This window comes from Lissotriton vulgaris, unplaced genomic scaffold, assembly GCF_964263255.1.
Source record: "Lissotriton vulgaris unplaced genomic scaffold, aLisVul1.2 SCAFFOLD_9053, whole genome shotgun sequence".
Lineage (NCBI taxonomy): Eukaryota > Metazoa > Chordata > Amphibia > Caudata > Salamandridae > Lissotriton > Lissotriton vulgaris.
The window spans coordinates 39,456-51,647 of record NW_028248963.1 but is presented as its reverse complement, the minus strand read 5'-3'; the positions used below and the strand labels follow the sequence as shown (position 1 = coordinate 51,647).

The 12,192-nt window shown below is 42.2% G+C and overlaps 1 pseudogene; it reads left to right on the top strand.

Moving 5' to 3' along the window:
• Positions 1 to 244: 244 nt before the first annotated feature.
• Positions 245 to 941, top strand: LOC147663758 (RNA demethylase ALKBH5 pseudogene; annotated as a pseudogene).
• Positions 942 to 12,192: the final 11,251 nt, after the last annotated feature.

Sequence of the window (12,192 nt, the reverse complement as noted above, 5' to 3'; positions counted from 1 at the left end):
GAGCTATTGACATTGCAAATAACAATGCCTTTTATTTTTATTTTCGTTTTTAAAACCTAAATAAAAGGCATTGTCATTTACAATGCCAATAGCTTAAACTTGCATAAATAAGAGACCTATTGCATTGCAAATGCTTTTTTATTATGTTCTTGATATTGCCCTTGCGCAGATCGGCGGAGCTGAGCCATGCGCGGTGGCAGCTCCCCCTGCTGCAGCCGGTTTTGAGTGATGTGAGCCCTGCAGTATGGCCGTCAGTGGATACACGGACCTATGGGAGAAGTTGCCGTCCATAATGCCTTCCCCTTAAGGCCCAAAGCCGGGTTCCAAGAGGAAGCTGTCAGATGGCGAGTACAGCGACCATGAGGAGCCGCCACTGCCCCCTCAGCTGCCTCTCCACTACCGGGACGAGGAGGCATGTCGGGTAAAGCACGGGATCCGGCAGATGCTTCTCTTCAGCCGGGAAGAGTGCCCCCGCATCAAGAGCCACATCGAGGTGGTGCGCGGTGCCGAGAAGGGGCTGTACAAGGAGCACACCGTGGACCATGCTCCATTGCACAACAACTATTTTTTCAAAGAGTGCTACACTTTTGTGGCGCAGCTGTAGAAGCCCGGGCCTGGCCAGGAGCGGCTATACCCCAAGGGTGACGTTGATGAGATCCCCGCCTGGGTACACCAGCTGGTCATCCGCCAACTGGAGCAGCACCGGGTCATCCCAGAGGGCTTCGTTAAAAGCGCCATCATCAAGGATTACCAGCCCGGAGGCTGCATCATCTCTCACGTGGATACCCATCCACATTTTCTAACAGTCCATCGTTTCCATGTCCTTCTTCAGCAACTCGGCGCTGTGCTTCGGCTGTAACTTCCAGTTGAAGCAAATCCGGAAGTCCGAGCCAGTGTTTTGTTTGCCTGTGCAGATGGGTTTCGTCACCATCCTCAGGTAAGAGAAGATGGGGTTACTGTCATGCTGTGGGTGTGAAGATGCCTCCTCCGTGTATGGTGAAAGTGATGGGTAATGTAATTTTAAGTGCCAAAAGCCTAAAACATTTGTGATCATCACTATACAGCAATGCATGTCATAATGTAGTCTTTCGTTAATATCGAGCCCCCTTAAACACGGGACACAGGGGCGTAACACAAGCCCCCACAGCCCCCGTGGTGTTGGGGGCCAAACTCCAGGGGGCCCCCTCGGCACTGCAGTCAGGCCAGAGAGCTTCCGATTGAGCCCGGAGGGGGCCCCTCCACGTACCTTGCAGGGAGGCCCCCTCAATTTTCGTTACGCCAGTGTCGGGACCTGTAACACTTCTTAAGAAAAGCTCAAAATGTAATTATCAGTCTTCTTGGCAGATGGATAGATAGAAGGATTACAGTCTTTGAGGTAAGGTGGTATAAAGAAATATATGCTCACTATCCACAGGTGTGGATACCCTAACCAAACAAGCATTTGCAATGCAATAGGTCTCACACTTTTGAAACTTTAACCTACTGGTATTTTAAATGGCATTTACTTTTATTTATGTGCCCTTTGTACTCCTAGTCGTTGCTTGAAGGTTTTCAAAACACATAAATAAAAGGCATTGTCGTTTACAATGCCAATAGCTCAAATGTTTGCAAATGCGAGACCTATTGCATTGCAAATGCTTGTTACAATTTCTTGTTAGGGCAAGCACACTGACCTTATGTAGAGTGAGTGACATGATAACTCACCAACTGTTTACTCGACTCCATCCTAAACTCTTTCACCAGAACATCTTCTGGAATTAGGGTTTATCCTAGGTTCCTACTCAGCCCCATATCTTAACGCATTAGTCCATTTCGCCAATCTCTCTTAGAGATGATGATTGAAAGAGAAACAGCAGCTCAACTTATGCAAAAGGGGCTATTTAAGGCATGGAACTCCTCCTCAAAAGATGGCTCTAAAGAAATGTTCCATGCTCGAATCCTCTATTTCAAACACAAGAATTGATGTGCAGAACCTCCCCATACACCACTGTTTCCACTGCTGCAACCTGAACCTGATTAAAGAGCTGCCTTTGGAATAAAATAAATAATATAGCAGGTAATATTATAGTATATAGTACATTTACAGTTTTTCCTCAAGCACTCTCTCCTACTCCTCTTTTTAACCTTCCCCCACTCCTTGCTCACTCTCCAACCTCATATTTCCTATACTCTGCCAATCTCCAATGCTCTTAAAACCCCAATGTTGTTATTTGATCACATATATCACACACATGCTCCCTCTGTTTGGTAGATTAAAGCTTCCTTGCCCAGTAATCCAAGTAGAGGTACCCCCTCTGGGTCTGTTGGTGCATGGAAGGACCCAAATCCCAAGCAACTCTTCTGAGTATGCAAATGTGTCTGCAAGTAATTTAAAACTTTCCATAAGCCATTTGCCCTGGATGCTTTCATCTGGCCGTAATGAGTAGGGAACTAAAGACCCCAGGAGACCAGTGTACTTGGACACACCTCCCAGGCAGGTTGGTCTTGCATGTCTGTCTTTTTGTACCTATACTTCACCCCAGTCAAATGGAAGGTCGGTCTGCTGAGTCAGCAGAGGGATGTCCTCTATTGGCCTGGAAGAAGGCCACCTGCCATACCATCATGCCGAGATTGCTACGCCTTTAGCAGAGCAGCCACAGTTTGCCTGAAGATATTGATGCGTTGCTGAGCGGGTGCCATTTATAATACTCTTGCTCAGGAAAGATTTTTGTTTTTCAAAATCTTAGGTCCATATTTACTAAGTCTTCGTGTTGTTCTTGTGGCACACAGGTAACACAAGTACCACGCAAAGGCTTTAGTAAGATTTCCAAAGTCACACAAGGGACAATTTGTGCCACCTTGCATGGCCTTCTAAACAGATGTACCTCAAAGCAGCAGCTTTCACTTAGTTACGTTACATCTGGAGCTGATAGATGCTCCATTGGTTGAAACTGGGCATTCCCGTGCATCCACCCAAGGATTTAATGCATTTCTAGATTTATAAAGTTTTGTAAACCTGGGATTATAGGAAATAACTACCAGAGTTGCCAGAAAAGGATTTGTCAATCCTCAATTTGAGCACCTACTCTGGGTTCAACATCCCAATTATCTCCAGGGTACTACACTTTCAAGCCAAAGTTGGTAGCGCAGTCAAACAAAATAAGTGGAACTTGTGTCTACAAAGTGATCCTAAAATGCTTGAAAAAAATCACATACGTAGACCATACATTTTTGTTCCTTTGAATTTAAGACACCTTTGGCTCATCCATTTAGCTACCCCTTCCAAGCATTCCAATGTCATGGTGAATTCATCCTGTGACCCTCTGAAATTTGGTAAAACTTAATGCCATTTGCACCAGGCCGAATATGTAACCTCTACCCCTGTTGTGTTATCTATGCTTTGGTAAATATGTTAAATACCAGTCTAAAACAGGTGAACCCTCTGGTACTCCACCACTGAATGAAGAACCTAGATAATCACTAAGAGACACTAAGGGACACATTTACTAACATGTTGCATCATGTTAGCATCCCTTTTGTGGCCCATCCATGCCACAAAATGCTGGTGGATATTTACAAAGCAACGCACGAGGTGATTTGCACCGCCCTGCATGGCTTTTTTTTAAAAAAAAGTAACACAATGCAGGGCTTGGGCTGCATTGCTTTACATTACATTCTGGGACATGTTCAATGGGAAGAACATGGAGGTTCCCATGCATCCACCCATGAATTTCATACAATTCGAGATTAAAAACGGTTTGTAAACCTGGGATTGCATTCTGCAGCACTTATAGAAAGAGGAAACTGCCTTCAGATATTGTTTTTGTGCCAGACGGTATGCATTCAGGCTCAAAAACCATTCTCCTTGTACTGCAGGCACCCTTGCATCAGGATGCAAGGGTGTCTGTGTTGGCGCTAGGCTGCTGAAGTACGCAAGCACAAGGAAAGGACCAAAATTCGCTGTATAATGTTATATATGATACATTTCTGCCCTTTCCCATTCATAGCATGGTGCCTTGCTGTACTGCAACACGTGAAAGTATGTTAGATATGTCCTAAATTCATTCCACCAGAAATGTTTTAAACCATTGGAGTGCTGACTCAGAGACCATGTGTTGGAAAACAGGCATTTTGGACATTTGGACTACTAGATGCTGGTTTTCAACTCTGACAGTGCACTGCAGCCTGCAAACCAGGACCAGTGCAAGTGCTCTCTGTCTAAAATGTATACATGTGAGGTGGCAACCCCAATTGTCAAGGACTAAAACCCCCTATAATTCCTTACTGTATGGTACCTGTGGTGCCCAGGGCATGGGCGCTACAGGGGTCACCAGGGCCTGAAGCACTGTTTGTGCCACGCTGAGTAACCCATGTCAACTGATGACAGGAGTCCTGCCATTGCAGACTGCAAGAGCAGTGCAAAATGCTCAAACTCGACTTTACCCTCGCAATGTGTGACAATGTCAATGCACTATTTTTAGTATATGCCTGTAACCCCTAAGGCTGACCTCCTGAGACTAGGAGGCAGGGTGCATTATATTTAGGCTGTCCTGTTTTCAGTTTCTATTTTTGGTAAATTCTGGTGGGGTTTTTTCAGTGTTTTCAATATCTTAAAAAACAGTTGTTATCAGTGGTTACACACTTTCACGCCACTGAAAACACCAGAAAAAGGGTTTTTCCAGTGTTTATGGAACGTTTTTTTTTTATCATTGCTTGCTTTCTGCACTGAAAGAACATGGTATATAGACAGTGTACGTATAGTGTATATGACGTCCAAAGGGATTTTTGCAAATTAATCTTATAGCAGTACACCATACAATACTTCTTCAGGGATATATGTTGTTAGCACGCATACTTTTACCACGCATACCATTACCACGCAATTTTTACTACGCAGGACCCTTTACAACGAATGCCTTTCCAATGCATTACACTACAACGCAGATACTATTACAACGCATACCATTACAACGTAAGTATAGGTAAGTATATAATATTTTAAAATAATGTAACTAAAACTTATTTAAATATTTTAATTAATTATATTAATTTTTATTTAGGAATTTGTAAATATATGTTAAAAATACACCTATACCTCAAAACCCAAACCCAGCCCTGAAACCTAAAAATACCCCTGTACCCCAAAACCCAAACCCAACCCTGAAACCTAAAAATACCCCTGTACCCCAAAACCCAAACCCAACCCTGAAACCTAAAAATACCCCTGTACCCCAAAACCCAAACCCAGCCCTGAAACCTAAAAATACCCCTGTACCCCAAAACCCAAACCCAGCCCTGAAACCTAAAAATACCCCTGTACCCCCAAACCCAACCCTGAAACCTAAAAATACCCCTGTGCCCCAAAACCCAAACCCAGCCCTGAAACCTAAAAATACCCCTGTACCCCAAAACCCAAACCCAGCCCTGAAACCCAAAAATGCCCCTGTACCCCAAAACCCAAACCCAGCCCTGAAACCTAAAAATACCCCTGTACCCCAAAACCCAGACCCAACCCTGAAACCTAAAAATACCCCTGTACCCCAAAACCCAAACCCAACCCTGAAACCTAAAAATACCCCTGTACCCCAAAACCCAAACCCAACCCTGAAACCTAAAAATACCCCTGTACCCCAAAACCCAAACCCAGCCCTGAAACCTAAAAATACCCCTGTACCCCAAAACCCAAACCCAGCCCTGAAACCTAAAAATACCCCTGTACCCCAAAACCCCAAACCAGCCCTGAAACCTAAAAATACCCCTGTACCCCAAAACCCAAACCCAACCCTGAAACCTAAAAATACCCCTCTACCCCAAAACCCAAACCCAACCCTGAAACTTAAAAATACCCCTGTACCCCAAAACCCAAACCCAACCCTGAAACCTAAATATACCCCTGTACCCCAAAACCCAAACCCAACCCTGAAACCTAAAAATACCCCTGTACCCCAAAACCCAAACCCAACACTGAAACCTAAAAATACCCCTGTACTCCCAAACTCAACCCTGAAACCTAAAAATACCCCTGTACCCCAAAACCCAAACCCAATACCCCTAATAAATGTTTTTAAAAAAAGATAAACTTACCTATACTTACATTGTAATGGTATGCGTTGTAATAGTATCTGCATTGTAGTGTAATGCATTGTAAAGGCATTCGTTGTAAAGGGTCCTGCGTTGTAATAGTTTCGTTGTAACAGTATTTCGTGCTAAAAGATGCGTGGTAACAGTTACATACCCTTCTTCAGTGAGTCTTTGGTCATGTGCACTCGTGCTTTCCTTCCCATGTAAACTTCTGTGAAAAGGCCCTCTCAGCATTCATAGCCCCTTGGGCTGAGAACCGTCAGCTAAGGGACACAGTTGGGATGACTCTTTCTTTGATGCCACATAAAGCACGAAATGATAAATATTTGTGTTTTAGTTCCTGGGCATAAGAAAACAGTGCACCAGAATGGACTAAAAAGTCAATAGCATCCCTCATTAACTCTGAAGATTGTAAAGATGCTTTCAGCATACCATCTAACAAGTGGCAAGGATCTCCTACAGGGAATCACTTCAGCTCGAGTATCAATTTTGACAGGTAATCACACACATTTTTTGTATACGTAGCTGAATCACTACAAATACAAACAATATCACTCCAATCTTTGTTGAACTTGGAAAGAACCTTTTTAGCAGAGCATAACATGTGACACTGCGTTCCATGCTTTCCAAAAGTCTAGTGTCGCGTTTTCACCACTATCCCAGATGCTTGGTAATATATATACTTGTCAATATACCTTGCCTTTAATGTTTAAAGCCTGAGGTGTTGGGAATTCACCTACTATCAATACTGACCCACTAGAAACTATGGTCTGATGTATTAAGGGTTTTTACCCATTCTCTGTGGGTAAATGTGATAACACATATTAGGAAAGATTTTTATGAAACTAGCCATTTTACCTATTAGTGAAAGAATCAAATGCAGCCAAAATATCAAATGTGAGTTTGATATGTCCTGATTCTCTACAGTTTATAAAATAATTAAACTAAACCTAAAACGTGAAACTAAACCCTGCATCTTTAGACCAAAGGCCATAAAACTGAAAAAAGTAAAAGGAAGAAGAAACAATATTTTAGTGGCATCCCTAAAGAACAAAACTCAAGCAGAATAATGTTAGCCAGTTCTTACTGCTTACTGCTAGCTTGTATAACAAAGTTACATTTTATTGACCCCTTCAGTAAGAACAAAATGACTCTTTCACTTTCTTTTTCCTTTCTTTGAATGGCATTTAGTTTGTGGTTGTGCAGGTGTTTTTTCAGTGTTTATATGTTTTCACCGGTGAGGGCTATTGTCCTTTCAGTGGGGTTTTATCAGTTATTATAGGTTTAAACCTAAAACCCCACAGCCTAATTATATTAAAAGTGTGGATGTGTAAGTGCAAGCTTATGTGTCCCTCAAGTGGCCTTTTCCCCTTAAAGGCTACTATAAGTGATCAATGGTCCATAGGATAACATAGCCTGGCACCTGGGAAAATTCGAGTTCACCAGTTCCATTATGGTACCACCAAAATATGTCATGTTTAGTATCAAACAATGTGCCTCATAACCTCGACACAATTTGTATAAGGAGGGCGATGTGACTTGCACCCAGGTGGCTATCTTAGAGGCTGCTCATGTAGTTGTCCAACCTTGCCTGTTCTCTGGCTGGCAGCCCATCGCTGCTGTTTCCAAGACAGGAATCTGACACACTGCCAAGAGGTGTTAACTCTCCCAGAAGTCAGAAACAACGGCTTGTACAGAATTGAGGTCACACCTCCCTCCCTGACAGGATGGCTAGTGGAGTGGCACATCAAGGCGGTGAGCTTCAAAGCTTACACAGCCTGTGATATGCAACCAGGATGCCTCCCAAAGGAAGAAAAAGCCCTCCCCTGCACCCTATCACATTTGCACACTGGCAGGTGGTAAAATTAGGCAGTCAAGTGGAGCACACCCCCAGAAATGTAGCCACTTTTCTAGGGTGGCCTACCTGGCCTGTACAGCTAAGGAAGATTTCTGCCTTTTTAAAAAGTGGCTGAATAGACAGTTCTGGGTAGAAAGGTGACACACACCCCTGGATGTTGCCACCTCAAGGGTGGATTAACCGTTGGGCCTAAAAGCTTATTGGCCACTTCCACTCACAACCCTAAGACCCCTAAATCTAGGGTTTTAGGGCTACCCCTGAAACCAGAACCTCAGTTATGATCTGACTTTCAACAAAGGACAAAGAAGAGACCCGTGTCTGCAACAACCAGACCTGCTCAAAGCAAATGTAGATACTCTGCACCTCTGGCAAACCTCCTGGAACTGTACGACTATGAGTCGTTCTAGACTAGTTCCTTCAGATACAGGGGCCCCTTTGAGAGCAAAGCATTGCATATTGGTACTGTGAAACTGAATTAGCACCTATTAAGAAAAGGGTTTAATTCATAATTACTGATTTTCTCTATCCCCATAACCAAAAATTTCAAACGGGAAAGTCAGCACATAATCTAATGTCATTTTAGGTGATTATATCTATTTGTAGTACAAAAAATGTGTTTATTTGATTTTAAATATATGGCAGTGTTGCTTGTTATCTGTGGAAGCTGCCAAAGAAGAAGGGCGCTAAGCCCGAAACGCATCGCAGCACGAACTGCCTGGTGGTTGGGGGAAGTAACTCCTTGGTGTTATGTCATCTGCATCGAGTGCATCCCGCAAAAGGCAAACCCTTGTTGACACAAATATATATATATATATATATATATATATATATATATATATATATATATATATATATATATATATATATATTTTCCATTGCCGGTTCCTTTTGCCACTTAGACAGCGCTCAAAACGGGTGCGGCGCCCTGCAGCTGAACCACGCTGCTAATATATTCTCCACAGCTCCCTCGTAAAGGAAACAAATGGGTCGCACTCCACGGGTTATCTTTTGCAGTTTTTTTTATTTTTTCATTACATTCCACAGGCAGATGTTACGATCTACGCGTTTCGGTATTTCAAATACCTTGCTCACGATCAACCGCTCACTTGACTCCCCCTCCCTGATATACTGCATTACATTGTATTCAATACATCACTTCCTGTTAGGGGTTTGTCAGTGCCTCTAAGCTTTATGGGACATGTAGTTTTTTACCATGGTGTTGACATTACTCCATATTTGCCCAATTTTTACCACATTTCATATCACATTAATTGCTAGTTAAATTGTGACACACTGGTGATGCTAGGATCCCTCTAGTGGGATTTGTTGATGGTATTTTATGTTAATTTTGGGTAACTGATTTAGTTCAATTAGTACACAAGCAGTTGCAATATCTACTCCTGATATTTTCCCTCTAGTGGGATGACATTATGTATTATGGAATTCATTATTTAAACACAATGCGTTGGGTGTCTCTAATTATTTAGAGTTAGACTTATATTACTACATAATGTAATGCTTTCCAGACACCAAATATTCACCAAAATACTTTTTCAGGTTCATATCATAGTGTTAAAGCCCTGCTTATGAAATTTGACCATTATTAACATTTCATTTTCATCATTACATTTTTTTCTCATATTGACACCAGTCATGATGCTTTTGGTATATAATGGGCACTAAACAATTTATCAAAGCGAAACTCTCACAAATGTATGTAAAGCTCTTCCGACTGATTCAGCCCATAGGGCGTTAAGGTACGTAGGTTTAGGATGTGGCGGGATTCCTTTTGTCTCAGGAGCCTTTCTCTGTCTCCCCCTCTTTCTTTCTTGGGGACACTTTCCAAACCAAAGAACTTTAATTGGCTCCAGTCACTTCGATGAAACAGTTCCATGTGTTTAGCTATCGCATTAGCCTTGTCTTTATGGATGGTAGCACGAACGTGTTCAAGAATACGTTTTTTCAGTTCACACACTGTGCTACCCACATACCTCATGGGGCATGGGCACTCCACGACATAGACAACATGTGTTGTTTTGCATGTAATCAACTCCTTTATCTCCCAGTTCTTTTTGTTTGACATTTGTACTTGTTTGGTCGGTTTGGCAATCTGACACACCTTACATGCATAGCATTTCACAAACCCCGTTGTTTTTAGCCATTCCTCTTTTTTTGTTTTCTTAAAATGGCTATGGATCAGATGATCCTTGAGGTTCTTTGCCCTTCTGTAGGTGATTGTTGGATGTGATCCTACAATGTCTTTCACTGTTTCATCCAATTGAAGTATTTTCCAATTGCGTTTGAGGATGTCGGCAATTCTTTTGCTTTCATTTGAATAGTTCATTATCATGCGTATGGGTTCTGATTCCTCCGTGGATTTTTTGAGTTTTCTCTGGAGACATTCCTCTCTGCTTTTTTGGTCTGTTCTTTCCCAGCATTTTTTCACTATGCCATTGTTGTATTTGCGTTTTTTGAATCTCTCCGAGGTTGCAGTGCTGTGTCTTTCCCACTCTTCGTTTTCGCTGCAAATCCTTCGGATTCTCAGAAATTCCCCGTAAGGGATACTGCTGATCAGGGATTGTTGGTGGAAGCTGGTTGCTTCTAATGTAGAGTTGGTGGCAGTACATTTACGATGCAATGTTGTATGTATTTGGTGCTCTCGTATGTAGATCTCCATGTCCAGAAATACAATCCTCTCATTGCTTATTTCATAGCTAAATTTGAGGTTTGGAATGCTGTTATTCATGATGTCGAAGTATCTCTGGAATTCTTCTTTGCTGCCATCCCAAATGATGAGTAAATCATCTATATATCGAGTCCAGCTTATTACTTTGTTCAACTCTGATTCATTGCTGTTGCTCCAAGCAATTTCCTTCTCCCACCATCCCATCGCTAAGGTGGTCAATCTATCCAAAAGGGCAATATCAACAACAGAAGAACAACTTCTGAAAAAGGGAATCAACTTCTGTCCAATGAGAAAAATGGACTTAGCCCAAGTTCGGATAGACTTTTACCTCTACATTAGGAAGATAAAGCTAGCCAAATACTTTGCTGAAAAACAGAAAACTGGAAAGACCAATAAGACTCCCATACAGGAAAGGGACACAGCCTTATCAGTAAAAGATTCGGAGGCCCTGCTAACCCTGATAAACCTGAACGATGATGTGAACTGGACACGGAGATCTACATACGAGAGCACCAAATACATACAACATTGCATCGTAAATGTACTGCCACCAACTCTACATTAGAAGCAACCAGCTTCCACCAACAATCCCTGATCAGCAGTATCCCTTACGGGGAATTTCTGAGAATCCGAAGGATTTGCAGCGAAAACGAAGAGTGGGAAAGACACAGCACTGCAACCTCGGAGAGATTCAAAAAACGCAAATACAACAATGGCATAGTGAAAAAATGCTGGGAAAGAACAGACCAAAAAAGCAGAGAGGAATGTCTCCAGAGAAAACTCAAAAAATCCACGGAGGAATCAGAACCCATACGCATGATAATGAACTATTCAAATGAAAGCAAAAGAATTGCCGACATCCTCAAACGCAATTGGAAAATACTTCAATTGGATGAAACAGTGAAAGACATTGTAGGATCACATCCAACAATCACCTACAGAAGGGCAAAGAACCTCAAGGATCATCTGATCCATAGCCATTTTAAGAAAACAAAAAAAGAGGAATGGCTAAAAACAACGGGGTTTGTGAAATGCTATGCATGTAAGGTGTGTCAGATTACCAAACCGACCAAACAAGTACAAATGTCAAACAAAAAGAACTGGGAGATAAAGGAGTTGATTACATGCAAAACAACACATGTTGTCTATGTCGTGGAGTGCCCATGCCCCATGAGGTATGTGGGTAGCACAGTGTGTGAACTGAAAAAACGTATTCTTGAACACGTTCGTGCTACCATCCATAAAGACAAGGCTAATGCGATAGCTAAACACATGGAACTGTTTCATCGAAGTGACTGGAGCCAATTAAAGTTCTTTGGTTTGGAAAGTGTCCCCAAGAAAGAAAGAGGGGGAGACAGAGAAAGGCTCCTGAGACAAAAGGAATCCCGCCACATCCTAAACCTACGTACCTTAACGCCCTATGGGCTGAATCAGTCGGAAGAGCTTTACATACATTTGTGAGAGTTTCGCTTTGATAAATTGTTTAGTGCCCATTATATACCAAAAGCATCATGACTGGTGTCAATATGAGAAAAAAATGTAATGATGAAAATGAAATGTTAATAATGGTCAAATTTCATAAGCAGGG